The sequence below is a fragment of the Gastrolobium bilobum genome, unplaced genomic scaffold (genome assembly GCF_033153095.1).
Source record: "Gastrolobium bilobum isolate Gb01-03AN ecotype WA unplaced genomic scaffold, APGP_CSIRO_Gbil_v1 utg251687, whole genome shotgun sequence".
NCBI classification, from domain to species: domain Eukaryota; kingdom Viridiplantae; phylum Streptophyta; class Magnoliopsida; order Fabales; family Fabaceae; genus Gastrolobium; species Gastrolobium bilobum.
This window is the reverse complement of record NW_026897433.1, coordinates 2,506-15,438: the sequence shown is the minus strand read 5'-3', so window position 1 is coordinate 15,438 and position 12,933 is coordinate 2,506. Positions and strand designations below refer to the sequence as shown.

General features: G+C 38.5%; 1 non-coding gene across 1 annotated transcript; it reads right to left on the bottom strand.

The window, feature by feature from the left end:
* Nucleotides 1-12,579: 12,579 nt before the first annotated feature.
* On the bottom strand, nucleotides 12,580-12,686 carry LOC133306866 (small nucleolar RNA R71). Its single transcript, XR_009750974.1, has one exon. It is a non-coding gene; the product is annotated as a small nucleolar RNA R71 (small nucleolar RNA).
* Nucleotides 12,687-12,933: the final 247 nt, after the last annotated feature.

The window sequence follows — 12,933 nt, the reverse complement described above, 5'->3', positions numbered from 1 at the left end:
CGCACCAACATGGAAAGTGAGAATCTTTTGATTTTAGGGTTATTTCTATGCCATTTAATAATGATAGTTTTCCTCTTACAATTACTTTATTACCCTCATCCTTTTACAACAAAGATATTAATATATATTGCGTGAAAATATATGTTTATTTAGAGAGAGAAGATATTTACAACCATTTTTAGTCTTTTAATGACTTTTGATCAAAATCAAATCAGTAGTTACAAAATAATATTAAGTGAGAGCTGTTAATTTGATTTTGATCCAATAACAATAAAAGTAGTTGTAAAGGAAAGAGGTGGTTGTAAATATAACATTCTTCCTTTATTTAAATTAGAGGTTATGATGAGGACCTTATGTGTAACAGCCCGTTACGTATCGGTAATGTTATGATTGCATATGGTATTAAGCACAGTTACAATCACAGTAATTGAGTTAATTAAATTACGGGTAAGCTTTTTCTTTTATTAAATCCTTAACTTTGAACATTAACCATTTTTGCAAATAATTAAAACAACCCCATAATTGTAAATGCAAGACTCGCGGAAGCATAAAACATACTAAATATAATCTCTCCAAGCAATACCATTTATTTTAGATTTTTGAAGACACATTTTCAAAATTTAACACAGTGGTAATCGATTACCAAAGGTTCCTGAATGAGGCAGTAGCCAACTTTGAGCTCCCCTATTTTTAGTAATCTATTACCTTGACATAGGTAATTGATTACTGAACTAGGTAACTGATTACTTATGCAAAGGTAATCGATTACTTTGATCATAGTGGCTCAATCTTTGCGTCCCCTGTTTCAGGTAATCGATTACCAAGGAAAAGTAATCGATTACCACACTGTGAAAATGACAGATGATAGCTTTTTCTTTGCAAAAAAGGTTATGTTTTCTATCCCTAACACTTTGATACTCAACATACAACTCATACAAGTACTAATGTAGGCTCTAGGCCCTTCCATCATGCATATTCATTAGGTAATGCATCAATTACAATAATTCCTAATATCATAGCCATTTTACACATCAAATGGTCTATTTACAACACAAATCTTACAATGCCTCCAAAATACAAAATATGTGGCCATGAACAAGTCCCATGCTCACTCAAAATACAAATATAACAAGAAGCATAAACGTACATCAACTACATAGACTTGGAATCTAGTCATGAACACCACAAAAGCATGGAAATCTCAACATGCAATATGTTCATGATCTAAGTCCAAAATGTTAAATGTCATACTATATGAATAAAATAAACTCCTCCAAAATATCATGCTATCCATATGCACCTCATGCTAGAATCCTCCACTAAGCGGGCCTCTTTCCCGGAGCTCCTCCATGCTCACTATAGCCTGAAATGATGTCCCCAAATGCGGGGTGAGATATACAAATATATCTCAGTAAACCAAGGGTACTAGAGGATTACTCCACCCCATGGCTCACTCAATGTGCAACAATAACATCATGTAAAAATGCACATGCATACAAAATCACAAACAACTGGCACAAAACCAAGAACATGAAGGTTCGAAAACTGCACCATAGTCATACTATGGAGCGCATACAAGGGTGGAAAAACAAAAATGTTCGCAGCGGAAGCATAGACCATCTATACACCCCATGTATGAATGCTTTACGTTGAAACAATATGGGGTTTCACAATTACCTTTATCACTTGTAGGCGCAAAAGGATGACGCCCTCCAACGGTGATCCACACAGTTATCTCCTTCTTGCTAGCGAGAACTCTTTCTCCTTGATCCCTCCTTATCCTCGGTGGCTGGCTAGGCGCATGCAAGGAAGAGGCTACCAAGTGTTTGGATTATCTTTCTCAAGACTGTAATGGTGTCTTGAGGCTAAGTGATGGTGCAAAAAGGAGAAAGAAGAAGAAAGGTCGGAAGCTTCATACTTGAGAGCCTTTGGAAGCTTCATGACTTGAATTCAAAATTCAAGTATGGATCATATCCATTTGTTCCATGAAATCTGATACAGAATCCAGCCAAGATTTCTCTCTCCACATAGGCGCCCCTCTTCCTCATCTTCCCTCAGAAATTTTGTTGCAACAGTATTAATTTGAATTCTAAATTCAAATGAAAAAGCAGTTGAGAGAATCTCCATCCAATCTCTATTGGATAATTCTTTTAAATAATTTTAAATTATCCTCAACAACCTAACCTCATAGAATTTAAAATTCAAATTCAAATTAAAATTTCAAATTCCAATTTGAAATTTAAATTCAAATATAAATTCCATCTTATCCCAGTTCGTAATTCGAATTCGAAATCCAATTTCAAATTTCAAACATCAAAAATTCAAATTTCAAATTTGCCCAAACCTTATTTTGGTCAAGTCAACTCTTTGACTTACTAGGATTCATGCCCTGAGGCCTCTTTGGCCTACCATCATATTTGGGCCCATTAGTGGAGAAAACTTTTTCACCACTAATGACCCAAAAAGGCGCATGGATCAAGTGGGCTTGGAGTCCCTACTCCAACCCAACTTGACTCATAGTCTTGACAAAGTCCAATAACTTATTTTTGGTCCAAACTTGCTATAACTTGCAATAAGGAATAACCTTTGTGTGTGACCCATTAGGCCCAATTAGTTACTGACATAAATAAACTTGAACCAGTTAAACTCCTTTAAAAAGGCCCAATCCATTTAATGACTACATGATACACTAGCAATGCTCTGTAGCCCCAGAACTAATTGAGTTGATCAAGTGATCTACCTTTCTGATTTGGATACTGTGCCAGCATTATCCCTCACATCGTCAGTCACATTTAGTCGAGAGCAAGGATAGAGTATCATCTCTCTTTATTTTACTAAATATAATATTTCACAGGAACTAGGAATCTTCTTCTATTGACTCTAAGACAGATCATGACTCTTCATGATCTCTTACTATGCATATATTCCCGAGTCAACTAGAAGTCATCTCAGCCCTACTGGTCTTTGTGAACGACTAATCCCTTATAGGGGATTGTGAGTCCTTTCGGCATGTCCATCTATACTCATGTATTCGAGTTATACCAAGGAGTACACTGTTCTCCCCATTTTCAGGCGAATAGAGTTGTACAGTCAAAGTATAACTCTAGGACATAGTATTCGATGACATCCTTAAGTCTAGGACGATCCACACTACCAAACGTTTAGAGACTTTACAAATCCAATGATATTCTCCATAATGAATCCTTGTGGAGTCTCTAGGGGGTCAGTTCAGGGTTATATGTTCTCCAACAGATCCACCCACGACATCAGCTAAGGCATCACCATGCCTGCATTCCATGAGGTCCCTACCTTGTATCTTCATACAAGTAGATGATGTCGTGCTAGTTTTAGGTAATAAACATTCAGTGTCCTCGAGTCCTCATGATCATGATCGCTATCATAGATCCTCGAGTGTACACCTGTTCTATACCTAGGGTCTTTATCTTTAAACGTATATTTACAATTAAATATTGGCGAGACATAAATATGATAAAGATAAAGTTTGCTCAAATTTAATAATCATGAAATACTAAATAGAAAAGGTGTTCTTCTGATAAAATAGATTGTCTTTAGGACACCTATATACTAACTGAACATCCACATAAGGATTCCGTTCAAGGCCCCATCATATAACTCCCGGGAAGCTTCCTGGTGCCTCTCCCATGGATGAGACGGCCCCATGGCAAAACCCAACTAGAACTCCTCATGAGCCCTATCCAGCGGAAGTCCCACGTTTGGATCATCCTGTTACCGCTCCCAGAGTCGACCCTACGACAAAACTTGACCGGAATCCCCAAAGGATATCTCTAGCAGAAGTCCAAACCAACACACATCTACTGTCCAGAGATCACAAAATTTCACACACAACATGCTCCAAGCACGTCAAACAATAAGGAAATAATGCATGAACATACATATTCACACAATGCCAAAAGCACAAAATCCAACCACAACCTTCCACTAGATGTGGTGGAGCACACAAGGGACTAAACCCAAGTTCCAAAGGTTTACCTCTAATCCAAGAGCATTGCTCCACACGTAAGCTCCAAATTCAATCCTCCACAATTGCGTCCGTGAGAGGCAACCTATATGATCAAACACAATGACCATCAAACAATTTGCAAACAATTAATCAAACTCACAAGAATTTTAACTAATTATAGCCACTTAGGCCTAATGGTCCTTTCCCATTTAATTCAACTACCTTAACTCATTTAGTCATCAAACAAACTCACCAATCCCACATTCTATGCATCAACATATCAACCATTAATTTTATACATTTTTCACCTCAATTTTCCCTCCACACACTACATGGTTCGAATTCTTCAAGGAAGTACCCCATAAGGTTTTCAATCCAATTCAACACTTACACAAGTCATAAAATCCTATTATTAACCTATACCAATCGTTTATATTTCAATTGTTCAATTACACCACATACCAATTTCATAAAGTCTTGAAACTCATCACAAATTGCCTAAGTTATAAATTTACAAATCACCATAAATTTTATTGCATCAATCATCATCATTTATTATTCTAAGCATTTAATTCCAAAGGAGGCATACCATTTAAGGTTCCTAACTACCATAATTCAACTCACAACTTCAACAACCCTCACCATTTCATGAGCTCATGGAAAACTAAATGAGAGTGAGAAATCTTACCACCAATAGCTTCCAAGGATCCAATGGAATGATCTTCAAGCAATAAACCAACCCAAAAGTCACCAAAATTTCCCCAAAATCCCCAAATTTTTGTGACTGTTTTAGGGCATTATCTCCCTCCATAATGCTCCCCACAAGATGCACTCTACATGGAAGTCACTCACAAGAGTGAGGGGAACAACTCTGTAGTTGGAAGTTTTTGCTAAAAGTGGCTAAAAAATGGAGTTGTAGTTCAATAAGCTCCCTTGCCCTAACAATGGTGAATGTCACGATGGAGGAGAAGGAAATAGGAGAGAGAATGTTCAGAATTTTCAAATGAAAGGGTCACTTAAGTCACTTAAAAACCTTAGGTAGGTCCCATACGCGAATTAACTTTACTAAATCACCTAATTTAACTCACAAATTCATATCCTACGTATTTTTCTCGTTCATGTCATATTTTTACTTCCTAAAAATACTGATCATAATTTCACGCTTATCGGTACAATTATACCGCAATATTTTACATCGGAAAAATCACTATTCATCAAATTTTCTGAAACTTGCCTATCCACTCGATTTTTCGTCCTGAATTCATTTCCGGCATTATTTTTATCATTTGAGACCTTCTACTCAATTTTTCATGCCTAGGGGTGCATGTTTGGTAATTTACCATTTTGCCCTTTTTACGTATTTTGGCTCTAATTTCCAGATTTTCACTAATCCTACCCCTTTAACCAACATTATCACATATAATAATGCATTTAGAAATACGAGGTGTTATATTCACCCCTCCTTTTAGAAATTTTGTCCGCAAACTTAAATCATATATGTCCGCTAACTCAGGATATAGCCGGAGAATCTCATCCTCCCGTTAACAAGTAGCCTCCGCAGGTGTGCGGCCTTCCCACTGAACCTTCAACATGAGAATAATTTTACTTCTCAGTTTCTTTTCACTACGATCCAATATTTCAATAGGACAAATGGGAGTTTTCAAGTTCTCTCGAATTTCAATATCATCCGGTATCACCACATGTGATTCATCCGGAACATAACGCCGCAACTGCGACACATGAAAGACATCATGTAGATTAGACAACTGTGGGGGAAAGGTGAGCTGATAGGCCACAAGTCCCACTCTTTTCATGATTTGATTTGATACGGCCCGATGAAACGAGGACTCAGCTTCTTCACACCCAAAGCACGACCAACACCCGTGACCGGAGATAACCGAACAAATACATGGTCACCTTCTTCAAATTCTAGCGATCTGTGCTTATTATCATAATAGCTTTTCTACCGATTTTGTGCCTGTTTCAGTTTTTCTCCGATCATTTCTATTTGCACCGTAGTCTCATGCACAAAATCCGGACCAAATCTCTCTTTATCACCTACCTCAGCTCAACAAGTAGGAGTACGACATCTCCGCCCATACAATGCCTCATACGGTGCCATGCCCCAACTGGAATGAAAACTGTTATTATAGGAAAATTCCACCAATGGCAAGTACCTGTCCCAAGCAGTACCCTGCTCCAGTGTGCAAGCTCTCAGCATATCCTCAAGTGTCTGTATGGTCCTCTCAGTCTGACCATCAGTTTCCGGGTGATACGCAGTGCTCAGCCTGAGCTGAGTGCCAAAAGCCTGCTGCAAAGCTCCCCAAAAATGCGAAGTAAACTTCGGGTCCCGATCACTTACAATACTAACCGAAATCCCATGGAGCCTCACAATCTCATTCACATATAACTTTGCTAATCTCTTCGTAGTGAAATCCACTCGCACTGGTAGAAAATGTGCAGACTTTGTAAGTCTATCCACAATCACCCAAATTGAATCATAACCAGCCTGAGTCCGAGGCAACCCAACAACAAAATCCACAGATATGCTCTCCCATTTCCACTCTGGTATATCCAGTGGCTGAAGTAAACCAACAGGTTTCTGATGCTCTATCTTCACTTTCTGACAAACCAAACACCTTGATACATACTCTGCAACATCCCTTTTCATCCCAGGCCACCAGAACTTTTCTTTCAAATCTTGATATACATTTTTGTGGCACCTGGGTGGATAGCATACTGACCCTTATGGGCCTCAACCATAACCTCATCTGCTAACTCCTTGGGCACAACGATCCTGCCCTAATACAACAGTAACCATTGCTCATTAAAAGACATGCCACTCTGGCCCTTCAAATATTTAGCACTATCATTCCTTATCTGGGATTCTTTAATTTTCTTATGCAATTTATTCTCAATATGAGTCAACCGAATGTCAGACATTCTACCTGTAAAGAAATATGTTATTTTCAAATCCCAGAATTGATCAATCACTTCATTATCCCACATCATCAGCTGGGACACGCTGACATATTTCATACTCAATGCATCTGCCACCACATTAGCTTTACCTGGATGGTATTTCAGCTCAAAATTATAATCCTTTAAGAATTCCACCCATCTCCGCCGTCTCATGTTCAGCTTTTTCTGATCAAACAAATATTTCAAGCTTTTCTGATCACTGAACACAGCAAATTTTATCCCATACAGAAAATGCCTCCAGATTTTCAAGGCAAACACAATGGCAGCAAGCTCCAAGTCGTGCGTCGGATAATTCTCTTCATGAGGCTTCAATTGCATAGAAGCATAATTAACCACCTTCCTATCTTGCATCAGCATACTCCCCAAACCTTTCTTGGAAGCATCACAATACATTTCAAACTCACATTCCGGATCGGGAAGGGTCAACACAGGAGCAGTAGTCAATTTCTCTTTCAAGTTCAAAAAGCAATCCTCACATTCCTGGGTCCACACAAAAGGAGTATCCTTTCGTGTCAAACGGGTTAACGACAAAATCATAGCAGAAAACCCCTGTATAAACCTGCGACACTAACCAACAAGACCCAGAAAGCTCCTGATCTCAGTCACAGTCTTAGGTCGTTCCCAGTCACTTACCGCTTCAATCTTACTCGGATCCACAGCAACACCACTAGCAGAAATAAAATGGCCCAGAAATTGCACCTCCGATAGCCAGAATTCACATTTACATGGCTTAGCATACAACCTTTTATCTTTCAACACCTGCACCACAGTCCTCAGATGCTCTGTATGCTCCTCTTTGCTTTTGGAATAAATCAATATATCTTCAATAAACACTATCACAAATTGATCCAAATACGGTTTAAAAATGCGATTCATATAATCCATGAACACTGCAGGGGCATTAGTAAGCCCGAAAGGAATCACTTGATACTCATAGTGTCCATATCTAGACCGGAACGCCGTTTTAGGCACATCCTCCGGCTTAATCCGAATTTGATGGTATCCAGACCGTAGATCAATCTTAGAAAATAAACAGGCACCCCTCAACTGATCCAGCAAATCATCAATACGTGGCAACAGATACCTGTTCTTAATTTTAACCTTATTCAACTGCCGGTAGTCAGTACACAATCTTATACTACCATCCTTCTTTTTCACAAATATTACCGGTGCTCCCCACAGAGACACACTCGGCCTAATAAAATTATTTGCAGACAGATCTTCAATGTGCTTTTTAAACTCAGCCAACTCCATTGACGACATCTGGTATGGAGCCAAAGATAGGCCCCACACCAGGCAACAAGTCAATAGAGAACTCAATCTCTCTCTCAGGTGGAAATTTCGATATCTCATCAAGAAATACATCCGTAAATCTATTAACAACTGGAATACCAGAAATCTCTTCTTCCCTATCACCAACCAATCCACCCAAAAGTACATAGCCCAGATCACCAGCCTTCAAGGCTTTAACAGCTTGACAGACAGACAGATAAGGAGAGGGACAAACAGATGGCTTTTCGTGAGATAGTATCAACCTCTTTCCGCAGCAATCAATCATTGCGCATTTTTGAGACAACCAGTCCATACCCAAAATTAAATTAACAGAGGCCAAGGGAAAGATAATCAAATCAATAGTGTAACCTCTGCCTTCAAAAATGAACCCAACCTCCTCGCATATATAGGGTGAATCACTAACCTCTCCTGTAGCAGTAGTAATGCGCATAGGAGGAACCATTCGTGTTACCTTTAAGTCCAACGCCTTAGCCACATATTCCGCCACGAATGAATGTGTTGCTCCCGAATCAAACAATACAAACAAATCAATATTAGAATTGAAAATTATACCTTTTACCAAATTCGGGGCCCTTTCAGTATGCTGCGCATTTGTAGTATACACTCTTCCAATCGTAGGAATAGCAGCAGCATCAGTAGTAGTAGTCGGGGAGGCCTGCAGATTCGCAATCTGATAGTTGAGGATAGTTTGAGGGAAACATTTGGCTGAACAATGCTCGCATTGGGCCTGTTGAGTAATGGAGTTAGGATAGTATCCATGAGCGGATTGTCCTCTTCATTGTTCCCTGCCATGTGTGTGCTTTTTCCTAAAGAATTTCTAACTTGTCGAATGCTAGCTTCTGCCGAACAAGTTTTCTGTATCTCTTTTCAGTCTTGGTAATCTCCAAATCAAGTAGAAATTCTGACTCTTTACCTCGCATACAACTCAAAAAAGAGATTAGTAGCACTGTTCAAATATAAAAAAAATAAAAAAAATAAAAAAATAAAAATCCAATCTTAAAAATCAAAATTAATTGATATAAGAAACGCCAATCCCCGGCAACGGCGCCAAAAACTTGATGCTCACTGGCAAGTATACCGATCGCACAAGTAATATAGAAAGTAAGTAGAGTATCGTCTCCACAGGGATTGGGTCAAATATCAAATAATATTCCGTTGTAGAATGGAAGAATTCAAAAGGGTTTGTTTGTGACAAATAATGTCGATTTGTGTGAAATTGAGAACTGAAATAAAGACTTGTTTTTGTAATTTTGTTTATGAGAAATAGAACAATAAATTGAGAATTGATTTTTATAAATGTGAGAAAAGCATTGTAGCTAGAGCGCACTCACCTTATGATCCCCACTTATTACTTTGGATTGATTTAAAAATATTCAATTATATAAATACTCAGATAATTATCATCTAAAATTAATTAGTTAAATTCCAATCCCTTGGCAATTTAACCCTTTAATCTCAATTGGAATCCTAATCCCTTAGCAACCCCTCATGAGAATTAAGCAATGAACACGATAATTCGAACATCTGCAATTCAATACACATCTATTCCTAGCATGCCTACGAACCGTTATCCTACCCCCTTTCAGGAAGAAAATCCCAATATTCCTATCTAGGGTTGTAACCCTCAAACTATCCTCAACTATCAGATTGATCAATTCTAATAAAGAGAATATAAATTTCTCAAAAGGTAAAGATAAAGAACTTTATATAAATGAGTAAAAATAAACCAATCCGTCGTAACAAGGGTTCACATAGGGTTTGTGACCCTAACTACAATAAATAGTAAACTAGCCAAACATAATCATGGCTAAAAATCCAATATTTAATAAAAACATAAACCTGATAAATTAAACGAAGAAGAAGAAAAGAAACTTGATCTTCAGATTCCTCTCGGAGAACTGATGGGACGTAAATTCGTTCCCATCTAAGCCCATTTTGATGGAAAAATACCATACGTTCCCTCATCTGATGAGCAACTTCAGCATGAAAATCAGTTGTTTTACACATTTGTGACAAAAACACAGTGGGGAACGGATGGTAACGTATTCCTTTAAAATATATTAAAAGGGGAACGGACTGAGACGCATTTAATGCACCTGCTCCATTCATTTAATGCTTTTGTACACTTTGCAGGTAACGTAGAGTTAAAGACTTCTAAAAAGCAAGGTGGTGCACCAACTGAGCAACTGGAAACGTGAAGAGTAGAGAATCAAGAGTTCTCATTGGCTGAAAACAGAAGCAAAGCATGGGAAGGTCTGCAAACAACGACTAATCATCACCAAATCCTGTTCCATTCAGCAATTCACGCAAGCTTCACACTCTGCTGCCACAGTCCCGTCCCCTCATTCAAGCAACTAGCTCCAAAGAAATTACAGTCTTGTCACTCCTCTTCCAGCTATAAATAGGACCACCCTCACACAAAAACACCATCGAATCCTAAAGGGTTTGCAGTCCGAAAGGAAGAGATCACTTAGTAGTAGTTAGTAACTTAGTTTAATTTTAAGTTGTAACTGTAGTTAAGTGATAACCCCTCTTCTCTTCTCTGTAAACAACCATCAAGACTCCTCACGAGCAAATACCCATCTTTCTCCATTTTCTGTTTCTTTTTGTAAACTGTCTTTTAAATTAATATAAGTGTTTTTCTCTTCGTTCCAATCGTTATCTCTTGACTGAATCTCGGGTCTATGTGATCTCAGTTGAGAATAATTATGTTTAAACTATCAGCCATGAGCTGAACTATTATGGAACGGGTAAACTGTGAAACTCTTAAAGAACTGTTTTCAAAACTCTTGACCGAAGCTTTTTATATTTCTTTGGCTAAGTAAGCTATATTCATTGTGTGCCAATGGAAATTGGGTACATACTGAGAAAGGAACTTCCATAAGGAAGGGATTTCAGACAGCTTAGCCATTGGGGGAAGGTAGATGTCATGGCAAAAACGCTACTGGTCACCTTAGGAATAAGGGGCCAACTCGTCCATTTTAAGGTTCTGAACTAAGTACCTGTTGGAGTCAAGGGAGCCATAGGAATATGGAAACTTGTGAGCCATCTAGACCATGAGCTGAGGAATCAGAGTTGGCAGACAAAGAAACTGGGACAAAGCCAAAAGGTGCTAAGTCTTGAGCAGAGAAAACAGCCCCTTTAAGAGTGAAGCAGTGAATCCGTTCCTTCTGTTAAACTGTTTTAACCACCACCCTGTTGTCTCTTAATTATAGTTATTTCTGCTTTAGTAGTTTTTATTTTATTTTATTTAGTACTTATAAAAACTCCAATGATTATTATCTCACCTTCTTCTAAACAGGAAGGATCACATACACAACGCAGCGAGCAACTGTTTGCCATCAGATTGAACCTACTGTTCCTGAGGAACGTTGTCAAGACAGTAGGGAACGTTTGACCAGACAGTTCATTTACTAACTTTTCTTCTCATTTTCATTCTTTATAAACAGTGATAAAACAATAATTAGCACTCTATCCTCGTGGGAACGATAATTTGGGCATTAATACTCCCTTTATTACTTGATGCGTGCACTTGCGCACTTGGGTTGGAACTAAGGGACAAATCTGTGTTATGCAAGAACAGAGGAACGTCCCCTATCAGAACTTATACTTTTCCACCATCAGCAAACCACCCAACAAGTTTTTGGCGCCGTTGCCGGGGACAGAAACACTAACTGTTGTTCTTATCATTGTTTTCTAACACATATACTGTATATCTAACTTTAGTTTTATATTTTTTTTCTCTTTATCACTGAATCTGTTGTGCATATATATACCCTGTGCTATTGGTTTATGAGTGAAGAGTTTGAAATAGACTCTAACCACTCCAATGAAGTACCTGAGTTTCTCTTTGATCCTGAGCCAGAACGTACACTCCATAGGAAAAGAAGGAACCTCAGGGAAGAATTTTCTGAAAACATGGCTGATCACAATAATAACAATGAAGAGGTTCCCCCTGAACAGAACTTCAGAACTTTGGCTGCTCTTTTCAGGAACAGACCAGATAGGGGAGTAATCTTTCCCCCTGTAGCACCAAATTTTGAACTAAAACCTATCATGTTCCACATGATTAGGGAAGCAGGGGTCTTCAATGGACTCCCTGCAGAAGATCCTTACACACACCTCACAACATTCCAAGATATTTGTGATAATTTTAAAGCTGAGGGTGTAACAGAGGAGAGCATGAGAATGAGGTTGTTCCCTCACTCCTTGGGCTTAAAAGCTAAAACATAGATGAAAACTCTCACCCCGGATCAATCCATACATGGGAAGAACTCTCTAACAAGTTCATATAGAGGTTTCTCCCAATGTCTCGACAAGCTGATGTTAGAGCTGAAATCTCTAACTTTAGAATGTTTTATGGAGAAAATCTCTATGAAGCATGGGAGAGATACAAGGACATCATAAGAAAATGTCCAAACCATGGGGTAGAGAGTTGGGGAGTGTTATAATCTTTCTATAAGGGACTTGACCATACTTCTCAATCTCACTTAGATTTTGCTGCAGGAGGATATTTCTTTACATGAACACTTGAATCAAGGTACGAAATCATAGAAGGGACTGCTGAAAGATGTCTCCAATGGCCAATAGACAGAGTGAGCCCAGTGAGGAAGCCAGACATGCTAGAACTGGATAAAAAAACAGCCATGGAAGCCCAGCTGGCATCACTCATGAAT